Source organism: Chlorocebus sabaeus, chromosome 5 (assembly GCF_047675955.1).
Source record: "Chlorocebus sabaeus isolate Y175 chromosome 5, mChlSab1.0.hap1, whole genome shotgun sequence".
Classification (NCBI taxonomy): Eukaryota; Metazoa; Chordata; class Mammalia; order Primates; family Cercopithecidae; genus Chlorocebus; species Chlorocebus sabaeus.
The window spans coordinates 48,591,133-48,607,648 of NC_132908.1; the positions used below are offsets into that span (position 1 = coordinate 48,591,133).

General features: G+C 40.6%; 1 long non-coding RNA gene across 1 annotated transcript; it reads left to right on the top strand.

Annotated features, from left to right (window-relative positions):
- The first annotated feature begins 3,544 nt into the window (after window positions 1-3,544).
- Window positions 3,545-13,808, top strand: LOC119627643 (uncharacterized). The gene is made up of 3 exons (XR_005243836.2): window positions 3,545-3,705; window positions 12,723-12,831; window positions 13,529-13,808. It is a non-coding gene; the product is annotated as an uncharacterized lncRNA (long non-coding RNA).
- Window positions 13,809-16,516: the final 2,708 nt, after the last annotated feature.

Sequence of the window (16,516 nt, forward strand, 5' to 3'; positions counted from 1 at the left end):
TATAAAAACACAACATGGACTTGTGAATAATCAATAAATCAAATTTTTCAATCAGGTTTAAGCTATAACAGTTTTTGAGTCATTAGACTGTGTATAGTATGATACTATACATTATACGATGTATATACACATATGTGTGTATTTCTGTAAGTACATATTTATGTATATTTTAATTTTTCCATGGTGATACATTCCATGGTATATGTAACTGCTGGCATCAGAAAGGCAATCTCTCTCTCTTCCTCTCTTTCTCTCTCTCTCTCTCTCTCACACACACACACACACTCAACACGGAGCTATTTAATGCATGTGTCTGTAGACTATATTTAAATACACATCCATGCTCTTGTAACAAAAATGCCACTTTCTATTTGTTTGGTCCCTTGCAGTTATGACACACCTTTGCCCCCATTATCTCATTTGACTCATGAATACACACTTGTTTCCTCCTGCAGATGCAGTTTACCACCCCATCTTCCAGGGAAAGTGATTCCTGAAATGTATCAGCACCTCTAACACGAAAACCAACGCAGCCCAATCTGCTGCTGTCTGTGTCTGCCCTTGTGCTCACAGACCCACTCCAAAATGTCTGGTGCAGATAGGTCCAGACCTGGAGGACAGAATCCCTGCCAGCCTGGCTTATCTCCCCAGTAATTAGGCTTGTGTTTCTGCTTTATTAACTCCAATACAACAGCACCCTGCCCTCTGTCACCAGGGGGACTAATAGATGATAGTCGGCTCTGATTTGGAAACCATACAAATTAAATGACGAAGTGAGAGGAAGTGAAGTTAAGGCAAATTGTGTCAAGATAAGGCGGTCAGTCATTTACATAGGAGTTTTTCAAATGGTAAGCAGGGAGCTTTTGATTTTACATCTGCAGATGCAAAACTGCTAAAATAAATAAGCCCAGTTTCCTTGCCGTGTTTGTTAAACCTCAACAATACGTGAATTCTTGAATGATGTTAGGAATAATTGATTGTGGATGTTTATAACCAGGGTAACTTTTCTTCTCCTGAAGTCCCCACGTTTTATTGCTTTTCCTGAGAAAGATTTTCTTCTATTAAACGTGGATGTGAATCCATGCATTTATTTTCCCAGGAGCATTTCAACAGGTCTCTATCTTCATCACCTATAGGGCAGATCTGCTTTTACATTTTTAAAACTCATGTCCTACCTCTCTAGGAAAAACAATCAAACATCTTCTGAAAGATTAAAATTACCCAAGGATAGAAAATAAAATTGAATGATGGAAAGAAAAGAAAAAGAGGCCGTCCAGCAAAGCTGATTTCCATCAGTCAGCTGCGGGAGCTGTAACAATTTGTTTAGCAATATGATTTAACAAGAAGCTTTAGCTCCGGGTATGTAGCTGCTGGGTTTTGAGAAGGCTGATGAGATGTGATTATCTCCATGCAGAAATATCAGGGTGGTTAAAAGATAATTTGAAACGAGGTTAAAAATGAAGCGACACTAAGCTTCTCTCACTTGTGTCAAAACAATCCCATCTTTTCTTTTCTTTTCTTTTTTTCCCCTTTCACTTTGATGACATTTGCTCATATTGGAGGTGGAGACATTTCTCATAGCAAACTGTAATCCTTGACTAATTTTAAATTTAATGTGGCTCTGTTTGAAAGACAGCTCTAAATTTTGATCCAAAATCAACTTCTGGATATTACAGAAGGAATTTGCAGTGTTTGTAATATTTGGTGAGCCTTAAACGTTGCTATTTTTCACAGAACTAGAGTTTCATTTCACTACATTAACTATATTCACGGTATAAACAGCATATGTTGATATGACAAACGACATTTGGTTAGAAAATGTCTTTGAACTTTAGCTTAAAAAATGAAAACAGGTAAAAAAAAAAAAACCAGAATCAAATGTTAAAAACCATATGTTAGTAAATGAATATTATCTGTCATATTATTTAATGACCTTAAATATAATTACTGCTCCAAATGAGAAAGTTTCAATGCCTGAGAATATTGCTTACTTTGAAAAAAAATGTATTTTAGTAGTAGATATATGTATTCATCATCTAAGAAAAAGAAATCCACATAGTGATATTTACAAAATAAAGCAATAACATAGGTGAGGAAAGTTAAATATTGTCTCTATGTACATTAAGAGAAACAAGAATTGAGTAGCTTGCTGAAAACTTCTAAAAAGTCCAAGACAACATTTAGATCTTGTTATTTTGTGTAAAAGATGCTTGGGCCATTCTGGCAGTTTTAAAACTTTAATGAACATTTAAGAAAAAGAAGCCCAAAGTTACCCTGTACACACACAACAGAACAGCTGTGTACTCACTCTTCAGGGCTGTGACTCACAGTTCAATTTCAGCAATAAATGCCTGGAAATTCTAAAATGCAACATTCACCTCCATGTGGAAGGAAAGGCCTCAGTGTTCCCTTCCATTCCTGCTTTATCAATCAGTTGTGAATCAATTCTGCAGTGACTAATCGCCCCAAACCCCCTTGCTCCACCATCTCCCCCTAGCCTGCGGTGCTAGAGATGTTTACGCTGATACGAGGAGATGACAATTAGTCATATTTATCCGTGCTGGGTCCATTTAATCCCCAGTGTTTTTACTCATGTCAAATCCATTATCCCAAACAAAGCTTCATACATCTTGTCGGAGATGCACACACACTTGCCTTGTTTACTTTGAGAAGACGGATTTTTATGGCAACATTAAATACATACTGAACCCTAACTAATGGAGCCACTTGGCATGGCGAAGCAGTTGCACTGGCAATTCCTATCCCCCTTAACCCATTGTTGTTTAACTGGGTTCGGAAAACCCAGGGACTTCTGGCTGTTCCTCGGGTGTTCCGCACACATCCTAAATTTTCTCCACGATTCTACATTTATGATCATTGCACCTCAGTGTTTCCAGCAATCACATAATGCAACCCCCTTCCCCCCAGGAGCCAGAGACACTTTTTCCCAAATGCCTCCAGTCTCCTGGTCGCTCTCCTGTGTCGTTTTTGAGCCTAATAAAGGAACACCCCCTCCCCCTTTTGTTTATTTAGAAAGACAAAATCTTAGGTGCTCTGTTTACTTACATTTCTCAGCACTTCTTTGTCTTCCAAACCATTTTAGCTCTTAATATGGAAGTTTTATGAGTTATTTTATCAGAAAATGCAGACCTTTGCTAGTTGACATGAACACTTAGGATGAGGCTGAGTGTTTGGAAACCCCCGATTTCACCAGGAAAAAAAAAAAGTAATATGTGGCATATGTTAACATCTAGGCCTGAAAACACAGCCAGTAAGAGAGGCGCAGACTAAAGGAAATCACTACTTAATTCCACAAACATTTGTTTCAGTCCAGGAATGGCACTAGAAACTTTGAGGCGTCTGTCTCCTTCCCAGCGCCGGCGGGGCACACGAGGGTCCAAAACGTGCGGCACAGCGCCATCTGCTGGCTGACCGGGCCTGGCCGCCCCAATAGCCCGCAGCCGGGGATGGCTCTGAAATCCATACGGGTTAGTGCCTCCACCTTCGTCCCCCAGGGCTTCTCGCTGCTGGGGAGTTCTGACTGTACTAAAAAAAGAAAGAGAGAAGGAGATTGTGCCGGAGAGAAAAAACAGTGCTGGAGAAACCGTTTCCAAAGATCTATTTAACATGTAAACGGAGGAAGATTAATATCTCTGGAACAGTCCCCAAACGTCTTGCCAAGGGCACAGGTTTTCAGCTTTAAAGGTGAAGTTGAGTTTATTTGCATCTAAAGCAAAGAGTTGTTTCTCCTCCTTTCTTTCTGTCTGTTAAACATCGTATCCTAACCATATCCTCTTTACTCTCCGGCTCTGCGTGCTTCTTTATGGAGGGGAGGTCGAGTTAATGGCAGCTGTCTGGGTGTCCAGGTTAATTCATTTCCTGGCGGCGTGGCGGTGGTGGTGAGGGGGATTCAGTAGTGCTTTTGGAGACACTGGGGCTCTGTTTGCCCATCCATTCCAGGAATCAGTGGAGGGACAGCCCCTCTCAAGGGCAGAATCTGAGGATTGTGGAAATGCAATCAACACACTTATGCATGCGCCCACACTGCTTTGAATGGGATCCCAGACTCCAGGGAAGGCATCTCTGATAAACTGCAAAAGACCCAAACTAAATGGACCAAAGAAGCAGTCATTATGCTTACGGGAGGGACCTCACTGTAACACAGAATAAAGTGTTATCTGCAATTATTTTTTAATGTTTTGGGGAAAATCTCAGTATTTTCATTCCACTTCTAACTACTAACTACCCGGCCTTTTGGTAACTGCCTGCAACACTGACTTCCAGCATCTCACATCCTCTCCTCTCTCTATCTTGCTCTCTCTTTCCACTCCTACCCAGTCCCATAACAAACAGGTTGGGGTGGATGCTGTCTATGTCCACATTACTTAGGGAGAAAGGGGAGGCTGGATTCATTCCTGGTTTCCACCTAAGGATGATTTGTTTAGGCCCCTGTTGTGAGGATTCTCTGATCCTTAGTGCCTGATGGCTCACAACAGGGATTAATTGCAATTGTCTCTGTGTATGGAAGGGACTAGAGATGATCTTTCTTCACCAGGCTTTCTCTTAGGGCACTCAGCACAGCACTGCCTGCCACTGAGACGGTTCAGGGGACAGAGCTCCCTAGGCCCACAAAGAGGTCTGGCTCTCAAGACAGCCATGGGAGGGGCCTATGTCATCAGGAAAGGGCGTTGTTTTCTCCAGGGTTGCCTCTCAGCCTAAAGAGACTTTTCATCTAATGCCATGAGCTGTCCTTCTGCAGACTAGCAATCGGCTGGTGAGTGCTTTCAGGGGATTGCTTCTCTCTCTCTCTTTCTCTCTCTCTCTCTCTCTCTCTCTCTCCCTCTCTCTCCCCCCTTCATAGAGACTTTTAGAAACAAATACAGTCAGAATCATTAATTATAGAATTGGAGGCCTAGGGTTGCCAGAGAAATTACAGAATACCCAGTTACATTTGAATTTCAGAAAAAGAATGAATAGTGGTTTGATTTTAGTGTAAGTATGTCCCAGATATTACATGGGGCATACTTACACTAAAAGATATTCATTGTTTATCTGACATTCAGATTTAACTGGATGCCTGTGTGTTGTTTTTGTTTTATTTTTTGTTTCTTCCCTTCCTTCTCCCTTCCTTCCTTTTTTTCTTTTTTTCCTTCGCAATCTGGCAACCTATTAGAGACCCTCTAGTAGAAATCTTTAACCAGGAAACCAAAATTGACAGAGGCAAAGTAATTTGCCCAGTTACACAGCTAGTTTGAGGCAGAACTAGGGTCAGAAATAAGGTCTAGAAATTTAGTTTTGGTTCTCTTGATTAATCACACTGTCTTTGCTTCCCCCAGGATATCCAATTGGGAGCTAAGGTACCACATAAGCTCACGTCATAAAATCAGTTCTTCATATAATAATTTCAGAGTGATTCACACGTGCTTCAAAGAACCATAAAGTAAAATACCACTCATTTGGAAATGCCACTAGTTTATAATTTGTGAGGTTTCCTGGCAAAGTGAATCTTTACCTAGAGACCCTTTTCTCTCTGAAGAGTCCCACAGCTTCCTTTTCTATGACTATTGTTCATGATTGTTTTAAGGACTTTGTTCTACCAAGTGATTTCACACTCTTAAGCACACAGTAAGATACAAGCAAAGAGTGTGCCAATTAGCCTTCTCTTCCTATTAAAGAAAAAGTTCTAAAGCCATTTCATCTTATCTGAATAAAAAGATTACTCTTAAAATACTCTAATATGTATTATTTTGAAGACTTACATTAGTTACATATCTTGAGACTTCAAGATTGGTGGCAAAACTGTTATTCCATATTGTGGCCAACCTCAGGGCAAAAATGTGACCTTATATTTTGGCTATGCTGTGACCAAGTGTCCTTGTTCGTGTCTCTTATGACATCTGAGCCTCACTTTCATTATTTTTAAAAGGAGGGGTTAGTTCCTTATTAAGTCCTCGAATCTGTTTTGGTTCTAAAACACTAGGTTTCTGAAAATCAGACATGTACTCTGTTAACCTCATCTGTTTTTGAAGTTCCAATTGGAATTCAGCAGCAAGAATTGCATCTAAGTCTTTTGTAAGTATCCACTGTGCCCAGGATGGTGCCACAGGCTGCCTGTGCTCCCCAAAGCAATCTGGCCATCAAAACCAAATTATAAAACCTCACACAGAGGAAGGAAAGAAAAAGGTGTTAATGAAACTAGCTGTAATGCAAAGAAAGGTCAGCTTCAGCTGCAAGCACTGAAATGAAACCATGTAATTGCAAGTGGCAAAAGGGCTCCAGGTGAGACAGGGACTGTATTTACACCATACCCTTCTTTTCTGCCAGTCTTATCATCTAAGCAGCTCTTTCTGGACCAGTGAAATAAGAAGTAACAGGCTGAAGATCTGAACCTTCTAGAATTAGACCCAAGTGCCCCAGCCTAACAACAGATCTCCATGAGCATTTCACAGGCTCATTTTTACAGGTGAGGGAAGGCTGCAGTCAGGGGCAACAGAAAGAAGGACCGTTCTGGCAAATGATCGCAAAATCTTGTTTTGCCTGGGAACTCCCTCTTTCCCACTTGGACTTTGCGTTTTTCTAATGAATGTAAAAGAGCAGTAAATGAGGCCAGGTAGAGATAGAAGAGTGATGTTTCCCTATTTTCCTTTCTTTTTTTTTTTTTTTCCTTCCTCTTTTGACTTTTTTTAGCCTTAAAATTGCTCCTGCAGAGAAACCATTCAACACGGATGAGACTCAACCCAGAGCCAAGATGCTGGAGAAACACAGGCTGCCTTTGCTGGTGGCCTCAAGCCAGGAGAAGCTTTTGTGCCTGCTGGGTGTGGTGCCCACCAAGGAGACCAGGCTCCTGTTCACAGTAATGACAGACTATGCCTCCCAAAGACAAATGGATGAATTTTTTTGAAAATATAAAATCTTCATGTACTCTATTTCATGAATCGAACTGATTCAAGGACCTTGCTCTGAAAAATGCTATGCAAATTGTTTTCATTGAAATATTTTCCTGTGGCTCCACTTCATCTTTGGAGCATCCCAGGGGCTTTCCCTCTCAAGTACATGCTACAGTTTTGCAGGCTCCTTTTCTAGACTGGAGATGTGCTCTCAGGACTCTACTGGCCAAATCTAGACATAACCAAAAACTCAGGGAAAATGTGCTGGGGAGGGTGTTGACTATTCAATGACTGAAGAATTGAGCACTATCTTGAGAAGAAGGTAGCGACTTCATAACCTGATCAGGCAAACACTTAGGGCTGTGTCCCTTTCTTACAAATTAGAAAGTTCCCACGTTTGCTGCTAATAATAACTAGTACTTATGAAGGCTTACTATATGCAAAGTACTTTGCATGCAATTCTCATTTATAGGTACTGTTATCGCCACTTTATGGATGAGTAAACTGAGGCTTAGAAAGGTTTAGAAACTTGAGTCTCATTGACTCTAACAGTCCATCTTCTCAATGACTTTTGACAGTAATAGGTAACTTTTCAAGGCTGTGGTCAGCTATGATTGCATCCCTGCACTGCAGCCTGGTGATGAAACAAGATCTCATCTCTAAAAAGTAATAATAATCATCATCATAGGTAACTGTAATTGACTACCTACTAGGAGCCAAGCACTATTGTGAGCACTTTATGCATTTTATTGCAATAAACCTTCGTGATGACCTTGTGAAACAAGTACTACTGTTAAGCCCATTTTATGTATGAGGAAAGTAAAGGACAGAAATTAATCAAACACCTGGTGACTTTAGCTACTCACCCATATTAGCCGTCTGGGTCAATGGAGGTTGTTGGCCTCTCTTCAAATCCAAAGAAAAATAAAGCCTCATTCAAAATGCAAAAGAAAAATGAATTTGAAAAACAACAAACACACAGCAAAACCTACCCCTCCTCTGCCCACATCCCAACTGGACAGCTGTGTGTATCTTCTTTAGTCTTTCTTTAATTTCCCAACAGACTTTCTCTTCTACTCTTCTTTATGTAAGTATAAGACTTGGGGTGGGAGGCAATTTATGCCTCTAAGATACGTGTGATTCTCTTGTTCTTCGTGGCCACAGAGAATGAAGTCAGTTCTCTAACAATTGCACATTCTCTCTATCTCTTATCTTCTCTCCCTCTGCCCTCTGTCTCTCTCTCTCTCTCTCTACACACACACACACACTCACACACTTTCCTCCTTTGATCTCAAAATTCTGAAATGCAGTTTCTATTTATAGAACTTTCTGTTGATTCATTAGCTAAGCACCAGCACACCAGTTTAGGATAGAGATGCTCTGAGACTATCTATTCCTATGAGGCTGGGGTCTGGGCTCCTAGCCCAGGCACTAACCCACAGTCTGACCAGCCCAGTAGCTGCCTGATGAGAGTGCAACTCTAAGGAAGCCAGCAGGTTTATTTCCCTCAGTAAATCTATTCTGATTAATGTAAACACTGTATAATACTCCACCTGTAGGTGTTGTAATTAAGGTGCGTCGGGACCACAATCAGCACAGTGACAGGCAGAGGGAAAATTATTGACCTCCCACAGATTTTTTAAGTCAGCACATTTAGTACTGTGAAAATCACCAAGTCATTAGCAGAGGGATATTTTTTAAAAAATTCAAATGAAAGAAGTCTGCTCATATTACAGCAATTTGTTTGCTAGCCTCTTTGTCCCCTTTTTTTAAGGACTTAAGTTGAAAATTCTCCCCCATTCCATTGGAGCCTCTGTAGACTAAGGGGCACCAGTCTTGGTAGGAGGTAAAAGTTTTCCAACCCAGATTTGGAGGAGCAAATGGTTTCTCTAAGGGAGACTGCCACCCAAGCCCGATGCAGAGGGTCCTAGCACAAGGCCACCAGGCAAGCATCCTTCTCTTGTGTTTATAGAGCCAGCGTGACCATGAGTGAGTGTGCCTTGCTGGGCTCCCATGTTGCCTAAGAGCTCACACCTTGGTGCCAAACTAAACTCCATGGATGCCCATGTGGGAGGGAGGTTGATAGCTGTAGCCTGCAGCTCTGCTTTCTGTCTTCGGCATGGCAGGTGTCAGCATGCAGCCCTGAGAGGCAGACAGGCCCCTTGCTGCTCCCTGTCCTTCTGGTGATAGTACCTTCTGGCCCCTGTTCCCAGCTACCCCTCCCCGACCAGAGGACTGGAGGTGATGCTTGTGATGAGTTTGAGAAGTAGACCACCACCCATCTCCACTCACAGACTCAAGGATTCCTGGACTCTGGAGTCATGCCTAACTGGGCTCTGTTTCCCACTCTCCCAATCCCTTGCAAATCCTCTTTGTGGCCCAGTTTCCTCATCCATAAAATGGGGATAACAATAGAACATACCACGTAGTAGTACATATTGTGAAAGTTGAAAGGGATAATCCACGACAAGCCTGCACAATGCCAAGCACATTGCAAATTAGGGGTCTGCGAACATTTTTGGAAAATGATAGATAGAAAATAATTTAGGCTTTGTGGACCATATGGTCTGTGTCACAACTAGTTAGAGTTAACTCTGCCACTGCTTGCTAGAAGCAGCCATAGACCATATGTAAAGGAACAAATGTGGCTGTATTCCAATAAAACTTTATTTACAAGAACAGGTATAGGGCCCGATTTGGCCCTTGGGTCATAGTTTGCAGAAACTTATTAATTTAAATAATGAATAAATCTCAGTAGCAGTTAAAACATGTAACATTAGCTGGCTGACCGCCTATTATATACAAAGAGTTCTGAGTAAATCAAGAATACATTATCTCTGCCCTCTTGTAAGTTTCTTTTTTGTTTTGTTTTGTTTTTGTGAGATGGAGTCTTGCTGTGTTGCCCAAGCTGGAGTGCAGTGGTGTGATCTCGGCTCACTGCAAACATCGCCTCCTGGGTTCACGCCATTCTCCTGCCTCAGCCTCCCAAGTAGCTGGTACTACAGGTGCCTGCCACCACGCCAGTCTAATTTTTTGTATTTGTAGTAGAGACAGGGTTTCACCATGTTAGCCAGAATGGTCTTGATCTCCTGACCTTGTGATCTGCCCGCCTCAGCCTCCCAAAGTGCTGGGATTACAGGTGTGAGCCACTGCACCCGCCTTGCCCTCCTGTAACTTATAGTGGGTATTAGGGGAGGGGAGGTATTAATTCACAAATATTAAATGACAGTCTACTGTATCAAAGAAGGTGACACACAGATTAAAAGCTCTTATATAAAGACTAAAGCAATACATACCTTCGAAATATTTAATTTTTGAACCAACCCCCACCCCATGAAAACAAATCAGGAAGATTTTTCATTAAAATCTTAATTTTAATTCAGTTGCATTGCATCAAAATCGCATTACCTTTACAGACTGTTTTTTTTTTCCAAGAAAAATAATAAAAATGAAATGGGCATGAATATCATTGCATCACACTCTAAACGTGGCATACATTGCTTTAAGTACATTCAGCAGAAAGGAAAGCCATCGGATAGGTTTTGTTTCAGCTCACAGACCGTTTGCCGAAGTCAATACTCAAGCAGTCAAAACCGCCAGCTTGATATTTTTTGATTGAACAGGCTCCTTAATTTAACCAGGGACCTAAATTGTGGAGAAGCCTAAGATCTTAGCTGCTAAAATGGTTAGGAGATAAATGTACAGAATATCCTACCTTCAAGATGCAATTCCAAAGATACCGTTTAAACACATCTTGAGTTTAACAGATATGTCAAAGAATGTGTATCTATCTAGCACTCTATCTATCTATCTATCTATCTATCTATCTATCTATCTATCTGCAACTTAATCTTTAAAGTCAATAAGATCAATTATACATAGAGAAGCAGTTGCTTAACTTACCTACCTGTCATCTGAAAAGAAATGAATCCTGTTTGAGAGATAAACCAAACTGACATTTTCTACATTATAGATTATGTACTTTTCATTCATTCATTCACTCTTTTTACAAATACTATTGAGAGTATACTATATGCATTGCTTGGACCTAGGGGCTAAGAAACGCAAACCTGAGTGAACTTAAGCTCCTGTTACAAAATGCTTAGATACAGCATATGGAGAATACCATATTGCTGATCAGGAGTTTCTCTGGGAAAAATCTGCACACCACATTCATTACTCCGAAGAATCCTGGTCAACATCTAGTTTTTACAGAGGTAAGGTCCCTCTTCTAACAAAGGACACCATTTTAATGGAAAGAAGGAGCCTGCAGTCACCTAGTTGTGTGCTAATGGCACCCCCTAGACTGATGATATCGACCAACTGGCTTTTAGATCCTGTCACAACAGGAGATTCACCTGTTCCTGTGCTCTCTTTCTTCTCTATAAATCAGGCCACTTCTCTGACAATCAATGGACTACTCCTTTTACAAAAATTGTTGAAATGGGTGCTACCTTCCTGCCACATCTATTTACTTCTACTTCTGGCTTTTTCATCTCTAAGTTATTTGCTTTTCTTTCACTTTCCTCTTCTAGCACAATCTTTTCTTTTCTCTCTCTCTCTCTTTTTCTTTCGTTTTTTTGAGACAAGATCTTGCTCAGTCACCTAGGCTTGAGTGCAGTGGCGTGATTACGGCTCACTGAAGCCTTGACCTTCCTAGGCTCAGGTGATCCTCTCACTTCAGCTTCCCAAGTAGCTGGGACCACAGGTGCCTGCCACGATGCCGGGCTAATTTTTGTATTTTTTTTTTTTTTTTTTTTTTTTTTTGGTAGAGATGGGGTCTCATTTTGTTGCCCAGGCTTGTCTCAAACTCCTGGGTTCAAACAATCCTCCTACCTTGGCCTCCCAAAGTGCTGGGATGACAGGCTTGAGCCACCTCGCCCAGCCCACTGGCACAATCTTTAGGTTCAGACCTTTCCCACTTCTCTTGGCCCCCTCCACTAAGTCCCCCAGAGCAGTAACCTGCTTCACAAACATATTTTAGGTTTTATGCACTCTTGAACTAACTTCCTCTTCTGATGTTTGGCTGTGTCCCATATGTGGTAGTACAGTAAAATTCTATGAATATGCTGGCTTCTGGGATGCAAGGGGCTTGGAGCTCCTGAGTTCTAAGCCCTAGCCCAAAGTTGGCCACGGCGCTCATTTTCAAAGGCAATCACAAGATGAATATCAAAGAATGTGCAGAATGCACATTGGGAAACCTGTCAGAACATTGTTGGGAAAATAAAGTGAATCAATAGAATGTCAAGAGACTCAAATGGAAAAAATATTGAATATTCATTTTCTCAGTTTCACAGGGGTAGGGATTTACTAGGACCAAGGCAGCTGGTGGGATTTTCGGCTTTCCTTGGAATGGTTCAAATAATTTTTGTGCCGCGCATTGGATTAGTATTCAATTAACTCCTTTAAAATTGTAATGTGCAACTTCAACAAACTTGTTAACGAGTCTACAGCACAATTAGAGCAGTTAATAGCCACCAGGTACAACAAATGAATGCTGTATTTCTGTAAACAGGGGACATCTGAAACAGCAATGGTGTTTCCTATTTGCGTATCTATTCTACTTTCAAAACCAGCAATACCTGTAAACACCAGAGAAAAATTACAGAAGGGTCCTTTTCTCCCACATATTTATCAAAGAAAATCTGATGTCAAAACCTTGTAGAGATTGTTTGTTTCTAATGTGGCTGGTCCCACTCCAGGAAATCTGATATGCTAACACAACCAGCTCTTAGTGGAGAAACCTAATCGGTGTAGCGTGTTACTTGTGTTGCAAACCCATCACTATGGTTGCCAAAATGTTTTAAACATAATCTGTCTCTTGCTCTTACATAGGCCATTTCAATTTAAGAAAACAAAAGATGATCCTGTGAACACTGTATCAGGCATCATTATTGGACTGAAAAAAGGATCACTTGATGAACATGCCTGGCATTTTGTTTAGGTACATTTCACACAGTCAGACACTCACCCTCACTCAGAGAAACAGAGCAAACAGAAACATCCACAGTAGGGCTGGAAATTCCAGGGGAGGACCAAGAGAGCATCTGTCTTCCTGTTGATCATGTAAAAAACTATTTGAAAAAGAATGCATCAGACTTCCATTATGATGATAGGATGAAGAATGCAACCTTCTGGACATTTCTGAGTTTTCTTAAACTAGATAAATAAAATGCATTGTAAGAGCTTTTAGCATTTGGTTTAATGCTAAACCATCTCTCTTGGCTGAAGAATTTTGCATTTTCATTGGATCTATTCTAAAATAACTGTGGAAAATTGATTTTAAACCTAAAGGTTGTATTCTCAATCATTTTTCCAATAAGTACTGTTTGTAATTTTTTTCATAATAGATTTTGACCACAGGATATAATGATATCACACGTGATACATCTTTATCTATGCCTAGGTTTCCACTCCTTTTACAAATTCAAAGCGGCCTTACCCACTCTCCTCTCCACACACATCCACACAATTATGAAAGTATCATGTTACGATTTAAATAGATTCACTACTTTTGATAGTTTGTGGAAGAAATGCTACATCTCTTTTCCACAAGGCTGTAAAACTTTCTCACCATTCTTAAATAACAGCCTAAATAATAAAATCTAAAAAAAGTACAATTTAATTTGTTTTTTTTTAAGACGTATTTCTTCTCTGGCCTTAGAAGATTAGTTTTCAAAGCGATGGTAAAAATCATTGATGTACGTCTTTTCAAGAAAAAGGAAAAAAAAAAAGAAAAAGACTCCTAAATGCCAAACATTTGCTCTTTGGAGCATAGCAAGAAGAAAGGGAGAGGACCAGACAACCACATCCTAAGAACAGAGTATTGTCCAGGTAGCTGTCGCCCAAAATGGGATCTCTTTCCAGGTCTTTTTGTTAAAGTTTTTCTTTCCTAAATAAAATTTAATTTTCTCTCGCTAATCTTTCCAGTGGGTGTCTGCCGCTTCCTCATGCCTTGCTATAAGAAAGCTCGTAAAAACGAAGAAATCTAAAACTAGAACAATTCTATATTCACAGTTTCTCTGACATTAAAAAGTACTCGAGAGAATTGTTTTTTTTTTTTAATTTAAAGAAACATCTGTCCAACATGGATGATTGAAGAAGGGTACTCCCCTTTGTCCAGAGCCATAGAAAGATAATTTAATTACACTAATCACTACACCCTCCCCAAATTAGACTACAAATGAATCTTGATTTCTCATGATTTTTTCTCTTTACAAAATAATCTTAAAGTTTAGGAGGAAGAAAAGATGCATAAGCATAATCAACAATGCTTGGAAAAGAGGAAGAAAAAGGGAAATTTCTCCTACTGATCCGGTAGTGCTGGTAAGGGAGGAACGTGGTCCCTTTAAATGATACGGAAGGGGGGCAGCGAAGTGCTGGGTAGAGAAAGGCGTGGTCTCTGGCTAGGGCTCCACCCCCAGGGACCCAGGTGTGGACAGGCACTCCTGCCTTGAAGCCCGAATGTTGCATTTGCCAAGACACCATTCTGGGCCTATAAAAACCCGAGACCCCTAGAGGACGGACACAAAAGCTGCTGGAAGTTATGAGGAACACATGGGCAGAAGAAGACAAGAGCTGAGCAGGTAGTGGAGAACACAGGGCGGAATGACGCAGAGTTTTGCTGGGGCAGGCCGCCAAAGGGCCCGACTCCAGGAGAAACCCATCTCCCTTCTTGTTCCCCCATCTGCTGAGAGCTCCTTCTACTCAGTAAAACCTTGCACTCATTCTCCAAGCCCATTCCCGGGATACAGAAAGCCCTCTGTCCTTGTGATAAAGAAGGGGGGTCTAATTGAACTGGTTAACAGAAGCTGCCTATAGACAGCAAACCAAAAGAACACCCTGTAACACACGCCCACTGGGGGCTTCTGCTGTGATCATTCATCCCTAGACACTGCCATTGGGTCGGAGCTCCACAGTCTGCCCGTGTCTATGTTTCCCTAGGAGGTTTGAGGAGCAGGACACTGAAGAAGCGAGTCACACCCTCAGCGCATGCCCTACCAAGGGGACAAAGGAAACTTTCCAGTGTAACTACCACTTTTAGAATATCTTATAAAGTCAGCTAGGCATGGTGGCTCACGCCTGTAATCCCAGCACTTTGGGAGGCTGAGGCCAGCTGATCGCTTGAGGCCAGGAGTTCAAGATCAGCCTGCTCAACATGGCGAAACCCCAACTCTACTAAAAATATAAAAATTAGCCAGACATGGTGGTGCATGCCTGCAATCCCAGCTACTCTGGAGGCTGAGGCAGGAGAATTGTTTGAACCCAGGAGGCAGAGGCTGTAGTGAGATCGCACCATTGCACTCTAGCCTGGGCGACAGAGTGAGACTATCTTATGATACTGGTGGCATAGGATTAATGAAACGGAATAGAAGTCCGAGAAATATTCCCAAGTAAATATAATAAGTTTGTGTGTGATAAAAGTGGCATTTAAAATCAAAGGAAGATGTAGTATATTATTCAATATTTTGGTATTGTGGCAACTGCCTATTCATTTAGGGGAGGAGAGAAATGGTAGTCTCTGAGTCATACAAGTAAAAGAATAAATTTGAGGTTTAATAATAAGTATGAAAAGGAAACAATTATATAGATGCAATATACTTATAAGTATAAAAAACCAATAATAAATTTTAGATGTAATATATTTATACATATGAAAAAGGAAATGATTATTTTCTAAGAATATGCTGGTGGATATTTATGCAATATTGAATTGGGAAGGCATCAGTCCTAAGGCAATAATCATAAAATAAATGAATTAAGTTTACTACAGAAACACTAAAAATGTCTGCCCATCAATACATACCAAAAATGGTGACTAAGAAGAAAGGACAAATTGGGTAACATATTTAAATATACACATATATACATATATACACACACACACATACATACAATATGCTCAATATATAAAAGTTTTAACAATTTTACAAGAAAAAGGTTAACGCGGATAATTTACAAAAGAAAAATAATACAATGACAAATAATTTACCTACCTGCATTAGGATTCTCTTAGAGGGAAAAAATAGGAGATATATATGTAAAGGGGAGCTTATTAAGTATTAACTTACATGATCACAAGGTCCCGAAATAGACTGTCTGCAAGCTGAGGAGGAAGGAGAGCCAGTCCGAGTTCCAAAACTAAAGAACTTGGAATCTGATGTTTGAGGGCAGGAAGCATCCAGCATGGGAGAAAAATGTAGGCTGGGAAGCTAGGCTCATCTCGCCTTTTCTGCTGCTTTATATTCGCTGGCAACTGATTAGATGGTGCCCACCAGATTAAGGGTGGATCTGCCTTCCCCAGCCCACTGGCTCAAATGTTAATCTCTTTTGCAACACCCTCACAGACACACCCAGGATCAATACTTTGTATCCTTCAATCCAATCAAGTTGACACTCAGTATTAACCATCATACTACCCAAACAGCATTTAAAAATGTTTAATACTTAGGGATAGTTAGGATGTGGAAGAACGGGAATTCTCACACACTGCTGATTACAATATAAATAGGTACAACTTTTCACAGATAATAGCTTAGATACGGGCATGATTATTAGCCCAGCAATACCACTTCTAGAAGTTTTTGCCAAGGAGATAACCATGAATATAAATAAGATTTAGCTATAAA